This window comes from Mus caroli, chromosome 10, assembly GCF_900094665.2.
Source record: "Mus caroli chromosome 10, CAROLI_EIJ_v1.1, whole genome shotgun sequence".
NCBI classification, from domain to species: domain Eukaryota; kingdom Metazoa; phylum Chordata; class Mammalia; order Rodentia; family Muridae; genus Mus; species Mus caroli.
In genome coordinates, this window is record NC_034579.1 from 98,851,275 (window position 1) to 98,865,934 (window position 14,660).

Here is a 14,660-nt window from a genome sequence, read left to right on the forward strand (position 1 = left end):
CAAGTAATTTGGTTATTGAGACTTAGTAGTCAGAAAGAAAGACATAATATTTTATCTCTATTCACCTTGGCATGAAATATCAAATGAAATTGTATCTGAACTAATCTGAAAGATAAAGTCACCATAACTTCATAAAAACCTCATTCTTATTTTAATCTTTAAAATATGTTTTATATTGGTGAGTGTTTTGCCTGTATGTACATGTGTATATCACTTGCATGCTTGTTATGGGTGATTGTAACCTACTGGTTAGGTGCTGGGAATTGAACCCAGGTCTTCTGGAAGAGCAGCCATGTGTTCTAAACACTGAACCTTCTGCCTAGCATCCCAATTCATGTTTATATTTCACAATATTTAAAGCATTTTCTTCTAGCTACATTCTGTGCATATTAACTTAATAACACTTTGAATTCTAATTTGGAAATGTAAAGACTTAAATAGCATACTGACTTTAGACAAAACAAAACTCAGAAGGATTCTCGGAGTCCATAGTTTTATTTGGTAATGGTTTCAGTTGTCTGTGACCCAGATAAGGCTGCATAATAAACAATTACAAAACCAGAGTGTCATAGGGCATTAAGTATTTTATGGCTCATGTGTCTAGAATCAGCTGGGGGCTGGCCAGGAGACTTTGTCTTGGCTTAGTTATCTCATATATCTTGAGGTTGGCTAGTTGTCAACTAGTTTAAGATACCTTGGCTGAGACAACCAGCTCTGCTTCAAATCTCCTCTCTTTCTGTAGTCTCTGCATGAGCTTGTTCTCATGGTAAGGATAGAGAATGAGTTTCGGTATATAACATGGCTTCAAGCATTATCAGTGGTGAAAGGAAGTCACATGGCTAAACCTGGGGGTCAAAGGCTGGGAGACCAACAGTTGTTTCCACGGTGAATGGATACTATAAAGTTACACAGCAGAGGATGTGAAAGACCTGGGGAAGATTTGGGATACTGATGTAGGACAGAGGAAATACCAGGTTTGGACATCACCAAGGGATTCTGGAGTTTTAGGTGAATGAATTTATTGTTCGCTACTCTGTATGCCCTTCTTGAAACAAAGTGCCCATTTTATATATGGTTAAAAGGATATAGACAGATATTTTGTTGCCAGGGCTGTGCAAAAGATCTTACTTTAGAGTTTGCCTCTCTTGCCGCCCCCCCAACCCCCCCCACCCCCGAATTGATGAGACCCATGGCAGGTTTCTCTCCAGTGGATAAGTGTAAGGAAAAGTGCCATCTCCAGGAAAAAGGCAGTTCCATGGGAGCTCTCTCTCTCTCTCTCTCTCTCTCTCTCTCTCTCTCTCTCTCTCTCTCTCTCTCTCTCTCTCCTCCCATTGGATGGGGCAAAGTACGTCAAACAGAGGAGATGGTGGCAGCATAAGCTAAGGAGAAGGTGGGTCCCTGAATCTGCACAGAGAGTTGTCAGCCAGCCATTACTCACAGCTTGAGTGTAGTGCATGACCTTGAAAGGCGATTTTGTCAAAACACTGGGTAAGGCACATACCAGATATCTCAGCAGTCAGGATATTTAGGTAGAAAACAAGCACGCCTTTGAGGCCAGCCTGGGCTACGCAGAAAGACAATGCCCATCTTCCTCAATCTTTTCTTTATTTATATATTTATTACATATAAGTACACTGTAGCTGTCTTCAGACACTTCGACAATAGCAATATCATCTGTTAAAAATTTTTTTAAACCTAAGAATTAAAAGGTGGTCTTTCTGGCATTACTAAGCATAAACTTATTCCCTTTTGCAAAGGATGTTTTATTCATTATTAAAAAAAAGAAAAGTGCAGATTCTACCATCAAAATATAGCTCCATTCTTACTTGTTAGTTAAGTCCTGCTTTAGAGAAAATGGTTTAAGCTTTAAACTTCCTCTGGGGAAAGCGGACAGCAATCATTCCGTTCTACAGCTTCACTGTGCTTTGTAAACTGTGGTAGCCACAAACCACATTAGCCCTATGTTGACTTACCTCTAACTGTGTAGTTAAAAACTAATGCAGTCGAAAAAAAAAGTTATAACACAGAGCACAAGGTTCAGAGTAAATCAGGGCAAAAAACAAACATTTGAGACTTTTTTAAGAGCTCCAAACACATCGTGGTATGAAGAGACCACAAAGCCGTTTCACAAATACACAAATGTAACTGGGTTGGGATCTGATAACATTCTGAGGCTCACTTTCCAACACTTTGACATAAAAAAGGATTTGTATTAACTAAGTCAACTTGAAGAATTTTTATGCCATTTTTAAGAAATTCTGGTTTTTGAAGTTCTAGTATACCAACATCTTGTATTCATTATTTTATTTATGCTTTTTTCCCTATGACTTGAATATTGGTTCAATTATGCAAAGCTTCCAAAAGGAAAGCTTCATATTGAAAACTTCTGACCCTTTTGTGCATTTTATTAACCAATCAAACAAATGTTCAGGGTCTTTGGGGATTTTTCTTTTTTCTTTTTCTGTTTTCCTCCTGTGAAATGTTAGACTGTGGTAGATGACGCCCTCTACTGGTCAGACGAGGTATAGCCAAGGCGATTTGACTCAGCAATTTCTTTTCTTTCCTGCATAGGAAGAACTAAAAAGTAAATGCTTAGGAGAAGTAACAGCCCTGGCTGGTTTTAATGCAGATTTAAGTTTTACGTTCAATAAGCCCTTTAGCTCAAGAAATGCATTTTTGATCTCACTCCCGTCTGTGTTAATTTAGCTTTTATTTTTAGGGCAAAAATGCAAATTTGGTATAGATTTCATAAAACATGTATTTTGATTATCGAATGTAATACTTGGAACTGTAGTTTTCAAGGTGAGTGCTATTGAGCACTTCTGCATAACCCATGCCTGGTGTGATAGAACAACCCTGCAAAGAAAGAGGAACGAAGGTAGATCTTACTACAAGTATGTTTTAACCTTAGGAAGCCAAGCTTGATGGAGATTTATTTTTTACAAGTGATGGCTTGTAAATAAAACACCAAGCATTCCATAAGTGAACAGTAAGAGGGAATATTCTATAGCCTAAGCATTTCAAGATTTGGATTGATTTATCATAAAATATAAAATAAAAAAATTAAAAAATCTTTTCCAGTATTGGGGATTAAACCAAGGTCCTTTGAATGCTAGGCAAGGAGTCTACTGAGCTACATACTCAAGCCCTCTCTGTTCTGTAGTCTAGGTGTGTGTGTGTGTGTGTGTGTGTGTGTGTGTGTGTGTGTGTGTGTTTAGAGGCCGGCCTACCACACATGGGCACCATCATACCCTGGTGGTGTTACGTGAGGAGTAGGGACTGAAGGAAGATCCTCAGTCCTGTAACGTGCTGTTTTACTAAATGAACCACCCCTCAAGTACAGGCCTGGAACTACTTGGATTCTCCTGGCACAGCACGCAGAGAGCCTGGGAATAAGAGCATTGCAAACAAGCCAGGTTGTGATAAAATATACTTCTCTATATGTTATCTACTTGGTTTAAGATTTTAGGTTGAATTCTGGAAGATTAAAATTTAAGCACACATTGACTTTCAGGGTAACAAGACAAGGAGCAAAAATATTCATTAAGGAAATAATAGACACACTTTCTATGCCCTTAGAACTGAACATTCCAGAAAGTTGTCTGCAACTCTTGGCAAGAGAATACTTATCTAGTCCATGTTTTTGCTTTGCTTTCTTGAGACAAGGCCTGCCTCTGTGGCTCAGGATGGTCTTGAACTCATGGCAATCTTCCTGCCTCAGACTTCTGAGTGCTGAGATTATTGGTGTGAGCCGCCAAGCTTGGCTTAGATAATTTAAAGTGTTGGAGCAGCTAAGACTAACGTCCAAATGGACAGGCAGAAGGGCAAAGTGTAGTTAAATACAGGTGTCCTTAATGTGAGTTTTCAAATGACCAGATAAAGGAAAGTTGACTCTTTACGTTTCTTTCTTTCACTGCAAAACCATTCAATCATCAAAAATAAGTTCTTTTTCCACCATAGGCCATATGCCTTTAAAAAAAAATACTAAAATTCCTAAATTACAAAACTTCTTCAGGCTCCACTCACATCTCTCTAAGAGGTATTTATCAGAAGGCAATGCCAGTCAAAACAAGAAATCCTAGAACTTCAGTGGCTTTTATTGGATGATAGAGATGCATCCTTGTCATACATTGTCTTATGAAAATTTTAAGAAGAGGACTGGGTAGCTAGAATTCTGCATTTGCAAATTAGAAGCTTCACTAATGTTTCCCAATGCTTGTGACAAATTTGATCAGAGATAGATAAAATCCTAGCTTTATCAAGTCCTTGAATGTAGGGTGAAAAATTACTTTATTCCAAATAATTTATTAGCTAAGTACAAAATAAAATACCGCTCTGCATTAAATGTTGACTAAAAATTCTTTCTGTCCCAGGTCACAAGGTATTTGCCTTTTAGTTAGACAGGGAAAGCTCTTAAATTATTTTAATAGTCATTCAGAGTTAAAAACAAATAGTATATAGCAACAGCACACAGCAAGCCGGTGATTTCTATAGATAAGCTTTGGTTGGTCCTCATATTTTTACTGTTCCACAGTGCAACTAGAATTCCAAGGTAAGTGAAGACATTGTTTCATGAAGAAGCTAAGTATATTACATCTTAGAGTCTGTAATTTATACTGCTCGTGCTGTCAATTACAGGGGCGGAGGAGATGGTTCAGTTTGTAAAACAGTTGTTCTACAAACGTAAGAACTTGATAACTCACCCCCCACACCCGAGGAAATGCTGGACACGGCAGTGCACATTCAGAACTCCACACTGGGCATGGTGGTACACCTTCACAGTTCCAGGCTGGGCACAGTGGTCCACCTTTATACCTGTAAAGCTTGGGTGCTGGAGATTAAACTGCCTGATCCGGGAAGTTTGCTGGCCAGCCTGTTTAATCAGTGGTAGGCTCTGAGTTCAGGGAGAGACCCTGGGGCAACAGCTAAGTTGGCAAGAGATAGAAAAGAATTGATTTCAACCTGTGGCCTCCCCCACAGACACACATATACACACAGTCACATGCATGGAAGCACACACACACACACACACACACACAGACATTAAAAAAAAACATGCAGCCAAACAAAAACATCCCTTAAAATGAAAAATAAAATAGAAAAAAATGAAGGTGAATTTTAAAATTAGAATTCAAACCACTCTTATTTACCAAAAGAACAACCTGATGATATACAAGTTCCGTTCTCCTCTATCTTTGAAAATTTGCCTATTTCTAAGAAACCTCCAAGCTGTAGGCACGTTCTGCCCAATCTCCACTTTCTTCAAGATTTTTTTCAAAGAATTATCCTAATGTCCCAGGGCTGAGACTTCAGGTCTGAGCTTCCTCAATTCCGAGTAGACACAGCGGTTCCGGTATTTCCCATTTAGTAGTAGGAGCATTGGCAGAATAGTATGACTTCGCACAACTTCCAAATGTTACAGAACTTTGAGTTTTTTCTTGAAGATCGTTTTTCACATAGTTTTTTGCAAAACTTTGTGGAATCCAAATGTATATCACTGGGATTTATCTTTAAGAATTGGGAAGATGTGTTTTGCCCGTCATAAATGGACTGTAATCCCCCACAGATTTCAAGTTTAATTCAAAAATGCTCTCTCCCAAGCTGCTAAATTTGGCAACACACACTCTCCTCTCCATATGCCATCCTTAGGGGATTCTATATATATTGTCCATAATGGTTTCTACTTAGGATGTCTGGAAAAGTAGATCTTATGGTCACAGAAGGGCCATTAAAGGGAATTTGAAAACAGATCCATTAAGTTGAAGTATTCAATTGTAGCAGTCTTCATGTAGGATGGTTATGCTAATTGATATTCAAGGAATGACTCCGTGAGTCCCAAGCTTATATCATACTGTTCATGCTTGTATTCCTTACCTATTGGTTTGATATTTACTCTGGAGAGGGAAATATTAGCAGAGCATGGTCTGCATAGAACGTACAAGAGATAAATGAATTGTCTCTAAGCTCGGACTTCGTTTCCATTCCATTCTCTTGTTCCGAGCCTTCACTGCTCCAAATGGCCATCTTTTTTTCATTAATTACATCAGCTCTGCTTTTGTTATGTCTTGGTAGAGAAAGGAAAGTTTCCATCTTTCTCTACTGCACTGTAGAATCTGAAATATCTCTGGTCAGTTTGGGGGAGATTTTCAAATATTATTTTCCATGTCCTGATGCTAGCATTCACTGAATGTCTGTTTATGCCTCCCCTCTCTCTCTCTCTCTCTCTCTCTCTCTCTCTCTCTCTCTCTTTCTTTCTCCTCCCCTATTGTGAATGCAGGCTTTTGTCTCCACCTAGCTCTCATTTTCAAGCCCGATAGTTCTTGAGAGCAACAAACTTTCCCCAAGGACTCCCAGTTTTGTCCTGTCTCAGCAATGCTGAAACTATTTTTCTAGTTTCTTTCTTAAAAAAAAAAAAATCTAAGCCTGCTTTCCTTTTGTCAAATGATTTTCAGGAAAGGTCTCCCTCTGCAGAGCATGTGAGCAGCTCTCCCTTGGACAGTATGTTTGGAGTCCTTGTCCTGTCTCTCAGCTAAGGATATACTTCCAGCTGTGTGAATTACAGACACCTTTACTGGGCTGGTCATTTTAGAGATAGCATAGATACCAAGATTGTTTGGATGTAAAGAGTCCTTTGTGAATTTTAGAAGTCTGTCCCCATCTGCTGTCTTATTTGACTCACAAAAGATCTTGCAAAGCAGATAGAATTGTGCTTCTTATTGTTTTATAGAGGAGATGAAAACATGGTCCCTAAGGAATAACTCAACTGGCTTACCACTCTGGGTGATAGATAGCAAATGACAGAGTAAGGCTGTTCAAGTGTGTGTGTGTGTGTGTGTGTGTGTGTGTGTGTGAGAGAGAGAGAGAGAGAGAGAGAGAGAGAGAGAGAGAGAGAGAGATATTTTTCCCAATGTCTTTGTTTAGGCTTCTTTTTCTTCATCAGTAAAGGGAGAAAACAGCCATCATGAGATCATTTGGAAAAGGGGCTCAGAACCCTGCATGGGATGTAGTACATATTCAACAAACACTACTTATAATATGTTTTGCAATGATAAAGGACAGAGGAGCGCACACACACAAAGCAATTAATTGTATTTCTGCTCACATGAGATATGCCAACCTACAACGTTGCCATTGACTAAAACGCAGTGTTGGGAACTTCATACCCACTTTCAGCCACACAGCAGCAATGCTGCCCACTCACCCACCACTGGCTTCCAGTGAAAATTACACATATCATTTGCCTGTGCTCTCTGTTGACATCAGCAAAGCCAAACCTGCACCAAGAACAGATTCTGGAGTTATAGCCCAACTCACAAATTACAAGCGGTAAGAACACTGTTTTTAGTTGGCCTTCCTGACATGATCAAAAACAAATTGGGAAGGAAAGGGATTACTTGACTTATATGTCCCAATCTTGGTCCATTATTGAGATAAGTCAGAGCAGGAACTCCAGCAGGAACTCCAGCAGGAACCATGTTGGACCCATATCTGCTCACTGGCTTTCTTCCAGGCTCGTATTCAGATACTCTTAAGCATTCCAGACCTACTTGGCCTAAGGATGGTACCACCCACAGTGGAGCCCTCCTCAATCAATTAGAAATGGAGAAAATACCTCCATCCACAAGCCAATATGATGGAGAACAGAATAGGGGCCTGGGGCGGCACTAGGCCCCGGAGATACAGGAAGAGAGGGCAGGAGGGGAGGAGAGGAGCACTGGGTTGTTCCCATGAAGGCGAGAGTCTTTAGTCCGGTCCATGGCTGGAGCACATGAAGGCCTTCTGACGGGAGGTTAGAAGTGGCTCGTTAGAAGAAAGCCTATCCCATCGTCCAAGCATGGCGGGCCTTGATGAACAGAGACAGTCTATGGTTTTAGAGCTTTATTGTAGAAAGGCAGGGAGAAAGGAGAGAAGGTGAAAAGAGTGAGAGAGACTGGCCATGGCCACGTAGGGGGCGGGGGGGGGGAGGGAAAGAGAGAAAGAGAATAAGAAAGATGAAAGCTTAGAAAGTAAGAGAGCTTAGAGAGCAAGGTGGGGCCAAACAGCCCCTCTTATAGTCGACTTGTTATCTTGCTGTTAGGTAACTGTGGGGAGGAGTCTGGCCAGAAGGCCAGAAGCTTAGGACATAGTCTACATGACTAAAAGCCATGAGCCTCTCTTGTGGGGACTGTGTGGGCAGTAACTTCACAGGAGCCAGGGGTCCAGAAGACACGAGGGAACGCCTTCCGTCCGATGTAGGTGAAAATTACCACCACCAGATCCTACTGGGTTTCAAGACCTCAGCTCGACTGGAGACCAGGCTGTCTGTGCATAGCCCATTGCCCCACAGAGAAACCCTATCTTGAAAAAAAGAAAAGATATTTAAGTTGGAATTTTTGACCAATGCATCAAGATAAGATAAATATAAGATATAGTATACCACAAAGTAGACCTTTGTTTGATTATTTAAAGCTTAATGATTTTAACTATGAGTTTGTATGAGGGTACCTGCAAAGAGTACAGGTGCCCTTGGCCAGAAGAGGAAATCCATTCTCTCAGAGCTGCAGTTACAAGCAGTTTGGAACTGCCCCCTTCTCCGGTGGTGGCAACTGGATTAATTGATTTCCTCTACAAGAGCAGGAGGAGCCCTTCAATGATGAGAAATCTTTTTAATCCCTGTTTTGTTGTTTTGGAAGAAAGGATCTCACTCTATAGAACAAGCTGGCCTCAAACTTGTAGCCATCCTCCTGCTTCAGCTTTCCCCAGAGTTTGGATTTGTAGGTATGTTCTACTACAGACCTGTAGGTGTGGTCTGGCCCCAAATGCAAATCTAAAAGACAGTTTTAACCGGGCTGAGAGAATGGTCCTAAAATCTCAGTGGAGTCAGGATTTGGGGAGGGTGTGTAAGAACTCTCAGGTGACAGCTGTACCCTTGCTGTCCTCTGAGGTGGGTATGGAGGTGTTACCTCCCAAATTGGATGAAGTGACTGAGGAGACTAGATTGAGACCATTATCTATAGTGGGCCCAGTGTTCCTAGGTTGAGATGATTGGTTTAAACATGACTAAGGGAAAAAAAAAGTAGCTGCTGACAGAAGAGCTTATCTACCCCTGGAGAGGGACCACTGCTGTTTTCTTCACTGACACATTTAATATGCCTAGGCCGCAGGGCTACACAGGAAACTTACTGCCATGTCAACTATCAACCTGTTTGTTGTTGCTGTTGTTATTGTTCCCACATCCCTCTCCCCCACCGCATAGACCCCTTGACTCTCTGTCTCTCCCTGTTTCTCTATTTCTGTTTCTGTCTCTTCCTCTGCCTCTGCATCTACCTCTGTCTCTGAAATATAATCATATGTAGCCCTGGCTGGCTTTGAATTTTCTCCATAGCCAGGGTTGTGTTTAATCTCATGCTCCTCCCTCAACCTCCCAAGTTGGAGTTCCAGGTACCATCACACCTGCGTTGGGAAGGTTTAATAAAGAGATCCTGTGTGAGTCCATGGCATACCAGAGAAAAACAGAAAACACAGGTCTCCAGCCGCTGGATGGGGGTGTGGGTCCATGGTAGAGCAATTGCCTAGCATGTGCGAGGTTCTGGATTTGATCTCTGGGACTGCCTAAGTGGGCGAGGAGGAGTATGATCAGCTCAGAAAGGTAGCCAAAGCTGAGGCCTTCCCAGCAACCAGTTTTCAGTACTCAGAAGGTTCCCATGGGAGAGCAATCAATGGCACCCGCTCCTCTCCAGAGTTCTTCCTCTCTACAGAGCTCTTTCTTGTTTTGCTTTGCTTTGTTTTTTTTTTTTGTTTTTTTTTGTTTTTTTTTTTTCAATTACTGTTTCCCTTGAAAATACAAAGACAGTAAGTATCCAGACAATAGGAAGGAGAAAGCATTTTCAGTCTCGATCAAGGTCAGACTTTGGACGGGAGAACAACAGATGCTTTGGTGATGAATTAGATAGCCCTTTGCTGTTGAAAGAAACTATGGATGAACATGACAGGGTACAGAGTGAAGTCAGAGCCTCGGCCAAGTTTCAACCAAGAAGGAAAAGGATAGCCCCACTGAACAGCACTAAAGGAAGAGGCAGAAATAAGGTAATTTTTATAATAACTTTCTATAATGCATGCTATTCTAGAACAGGCAGATTGGGCTTGTCATTAACTGAAACCCTCAAGTTATTTTCATAGGAAATAGCCTCCTGTGTCAGATCTACCTCATCCTGTACTTACACAGGAAGGGATATAATTCTAAAATAACCTTGTCTTTGTCTCTCTCTTTCCCGCTTCGGACTGCGCAGTGGGGCTATTCTGTTCTCCATTTCCCATGGCTTCTGACTAAGGTCATTTAAAGCACCTTGAACTTATTATGCTCTCAATGCTATTAATATTCCTTTTTCACTCTGTAGGTCTATTTTCTTATTAAAGAAATAAAAATTTAAAATGCAAAAGAACATCAAGAAATTGTAAGCTATTTAAAAAAAAAATCTCTCACCCAATAATGAGTAACAAGAAAACTGTCAATTTCTTCTTGATGACTTCCAGCAGCAAATCACTACCTCATTAAACTATTGGAAACCTACAGATGTAGGAAAGATCTTTTGCAAACTTAAACAGAATCCATATTCATGGGGTTTCCAGCCATTTGCTCATGTTTTATCTCCTAGAGGAATACAGCTCTTGCTTAGCTGGAATTCCACGCTTTTAAGATTTCCCCCTCCTTGCAGTAGAAGACAGTTATGTCTTCTTTCCTCCGAACACCAGGCCCAGATGTAACCTAAGAGCAGAGTTCATTCTGCTGTCATTTAGCATGCATATTAGGTTTGTGGTCAGCTCAAAACCCTCCAGTGATTTCCATAGGAAATACATGCAGAAGCCAGCTCTGTTCCGTCCTGTGCTTGTACGTGGGTACCCAAAGGAACTGAAGAAAATCTTAACACATTAGAATCCATTCTGCTCATTTTGCCCCAGAGTTCAAGCCGTTTGGATGAACTTGAAGTCTCTCTTCTTATTCAAAATGACTGATGTTTGAAAACTAACTAGTCTTATAGTCCAGCTTTGGACTTTGGTGGTTAATCATTTATTTATTCTTGAGTATTATCTTTGCTTTATCCATGGATGAAAGAGTTGGCTAGGAAAGTTCTTCAGTGGCCATCTCTTGATTTATAGATCCTTGAGTATCCTGAGGTAAATCTAGGGCAAGTATTCCAACACAAAATCATTGAGGGATGTCAGGAACAGATATCAGTACTAAACAGTGATAAGTTGGCCATTTTTTAAGAAAAATTAAAGACAAGCACTCTGATGACAATTAAGATCAAAGTGTCGTTACTTCAGAAGTCATCATCATTTTCACTGGGTATATAAAAGAGAGCAGTGCAGAATGGGGCACAGTATCTAGGGTTGAAGAATAAACTTCAGGTCCAGATACCCATGGTAGCAGCAATGGTGTCGTTGGTCTAGCTTCTGGTGTGATTTGGATTCTGACCTGAACCTCTTTCTACCTACATTCTAAGCTCACTTGTCCAGTCCCATGATGCTTCTCATGTTAAGTCATATGCTTTGAATGGATTCCATCTCTGTTCATATCCAAAGCCTGTGCCATGCCCCACCCTATTGCTTACAGGGTATATCACAACTATTTTCCAAGGGCTATTTAATTTACAATTTCTATTTTCTGCCCTAACACTTTTAGAGCAAGACTTTACAACCCTGTTAACACCCATATTCATAGATGGTTCTGCATTCCTGAAAGCTGATGACGGTTTTTCCTTCAGAGAGCCATTCAATTCCTTTATCTTTGAATATCTAGCAGTGATCAGGACATGGAGGCAATCTTCAAACTGATGTAAAACACACAGCCAATCTTCTCCTCATGGAAGTTCTCATCATTTGAACCAAAGAGTGTTTATTTTCCCATACCCACTCGCAAAAATAATCCAGCAGGCAAACATTCCAGGCTTGTGGTCCTGTTGGCTTTGAGCAACGCCCCGGTTCCCTTTATGTGCTTTGCCTGTTTCTACACTAATCCACTGATTGCAGGGATTACCATTCGCTTCTAGAGAGAGAACATTATTTCTCTTTACTGATGACTTTCATTTAGAAAGGGACCATGTAATTTTTTTGTCTTTAGGGGTATTTTATCAATGTTAAAAAGTAGTTGGACTGCAGTCAGTTGAAAGGGAATTGGGCAAAGGCACCCATTGCCAAGCCTTAAGAGGTGATTTGGATTCCTGGGGCCCACGTGACGGAAGAAGAGAACCAACTCCTGCCAGCTCTAATCTCTGCCCCAATACTGTGCTCTGCCTGCCACGTAAGTGAACAAATCAGTGCAATCTTAAAGAAGAAGTTGCATTAGGAATCTCTTACTATTTTTAGGAACCTATCCCTGTTAAGACTGAATGCCAGTATCATTAATGAGTTCAAAATAAACGATCTAAAACCAGAGTTCCCGGTTCCTGTATCCTAGAAAGTGTCCTGAGAAAGCTGACTAGTTTTCTCTACTTCTGAAAGTACACACCTGACACCTGTAATGTTTACAAACTCCTCTACTGTCACTTGCAACTGGAGTTGATGGAGTACTCTTATGAACCTCTCATATGAAGCATGGCGGACTCTCTAGCTGTATCTGCCTGATGTACCTTCCCCTCTCCTCTGGTGCTGGTCTGCCTTTCTTTTAGCAGACAATCTCTGTTCCAACGTGTAGCCTGCAGTTCAGCAGGAACTGATCCCAGGCTGTAGTCAGGGGTTAGTCAGCAGGCATACCCTTTATGCATTGCTTTGGTCACAGTGATTAGTTCAGGGAGAAGTGCCTCCCCTCAAAGAGGTCAACAAACTTAATTACAACCTGACTTTCGATCCTCCTGGCTTGCAGATAGCTGTGTCCTCACAACGTGTTCAGTTGGTCTCATGGTGTTTGAAGAGGGTGAAAGAGAACAAACCAGCCACCTCTGGTGTGTTACTTCTTTTTTGATTTTTTTTTTAATTAATTTACTTTTTTAGATTAGAAGCAGCCAGGCAGTAGCACTTGGGAGGCAGAGGCAGGTGGATTTCTGAGTTCAAAGCCAGCCCAGTCTACAGTGTGAGTTCCAGGATAGCCAGTGCTATACAGAGAAACCCTGTCTCGAAAAGACAAAAAAAAGAAAAAAAAAAGTTTAGAAGCAGTGGGGAGGGAGAATGGAATAGGGGATTTGCAGAGGAGAAACCAGGGAGGGGGATAACATTTGAAATATAAATAAATAAAATATGCAATAAAAAAAAGAAAGGAAAGAAATAGAGATGCAATGGAAAAACAGATTTTATTTATTTATATTTTATAAATGTGTGTTTGTGTGTGTGTGTGTGTGTGTGTGTGTGTGTGTGTGTGTGAAGACACTATCACTGTCTTCAGACATCAGAAGAGAGCATCAGATAATATCACAGATGCTTGTGAGCGACAATATGGTTGCTGGGAATTGAACTCAGGATCTCTGGATGAACAGTCAGTACTCTTAACCGCTAAGCCACCTCTCCAGCCCTGATGCTTTTATAAATACAATGTGTTTATTACTTCTGTGTTTCATACCTGCATACAATGTATTTTCACCACACTCTTCCGCTCACTCTTCCCCTGAACTCCTCCCAGATCTACTCTGTACTTCCTTGTGACTGTGTCACTTTTTTTTTTTAATAGCCTGTAAAATCCAACGAGTGCTATTCATTTACCTGTTAGAATGCAGCCATCCACTGGAGTGTGTTGACTGACCCAGCAGGATCATCCTTCAAAACTCTGACTCTCCATACCCCAGAAGTCACCAAATGTCAACAGCTCATAAATTAGGGGTAGGAGCTCCTTAGCCCCTCTCCTGAAATGTAGGCTAGCTTGATCTCCTGTAGGTCTTACATGGGTAACCAAGACTACTGAGTTCATGAGTGTACTGGCCTTGTTATGGAGAGAAGACAGCAACGCTTTGGTTTGATTCTTCCCAACCTCTGGCTCTTATAAACTTTCTGTCTCCTCTATTACAACTTTCTCTGAAGAACGGGGTGTGATAGTGGTGTGTCGTTTGTAACTGAACATTCCACAAGCTAGGTCGCTTATAAGAAGGATACTAAGTATCAGGGCCCCATCCTCATGACTTTATTTTGTCTGAATAATCTTCTTAAGTTCCATCTCTAAATGCAGCTATATTTGAGAACAGGGATTTAACACCCGAATTTGGGAGAAATATAACTCAGTTTGTGCTGCAATGGCCTTTATTTATTTCCCTGAATACATTGGGCTGCCTTTGAAGTCTCTTAACACAACAGAGTTCCAAATGCAAGAACTGCCAGTCCTAACTCATTTCACTCTATCCATCCTATGTATGTGGATTGCCTTCCGAAGTAGACTGGGGCATTAGAACACCCAGACAATTAGGATGGGAAAGACCTAAGGCTAGAGAGATGGCTCTTGGGAAAGTGCTTGCCTTGCAAGTATGAGAATTTGAGTTCAATCCTCAGAATCCATACAGAAAAGCCCAATGTTGGACTGCTGTCTTAGTCAGGGTTTCTATTCCTGCACAAACATCATGACCAAGAAGCAAGTTGGGGAGGAAAGGGTTTATTCGGCTTATACTTCCATGCTGCTGTTCATCACCAAAGGAAGTCAGGACTGGAACTCAGACAGGTCAGGGAGCAGGAGCTGATGTAGAGGCCATGGAGGGATGTTCTTT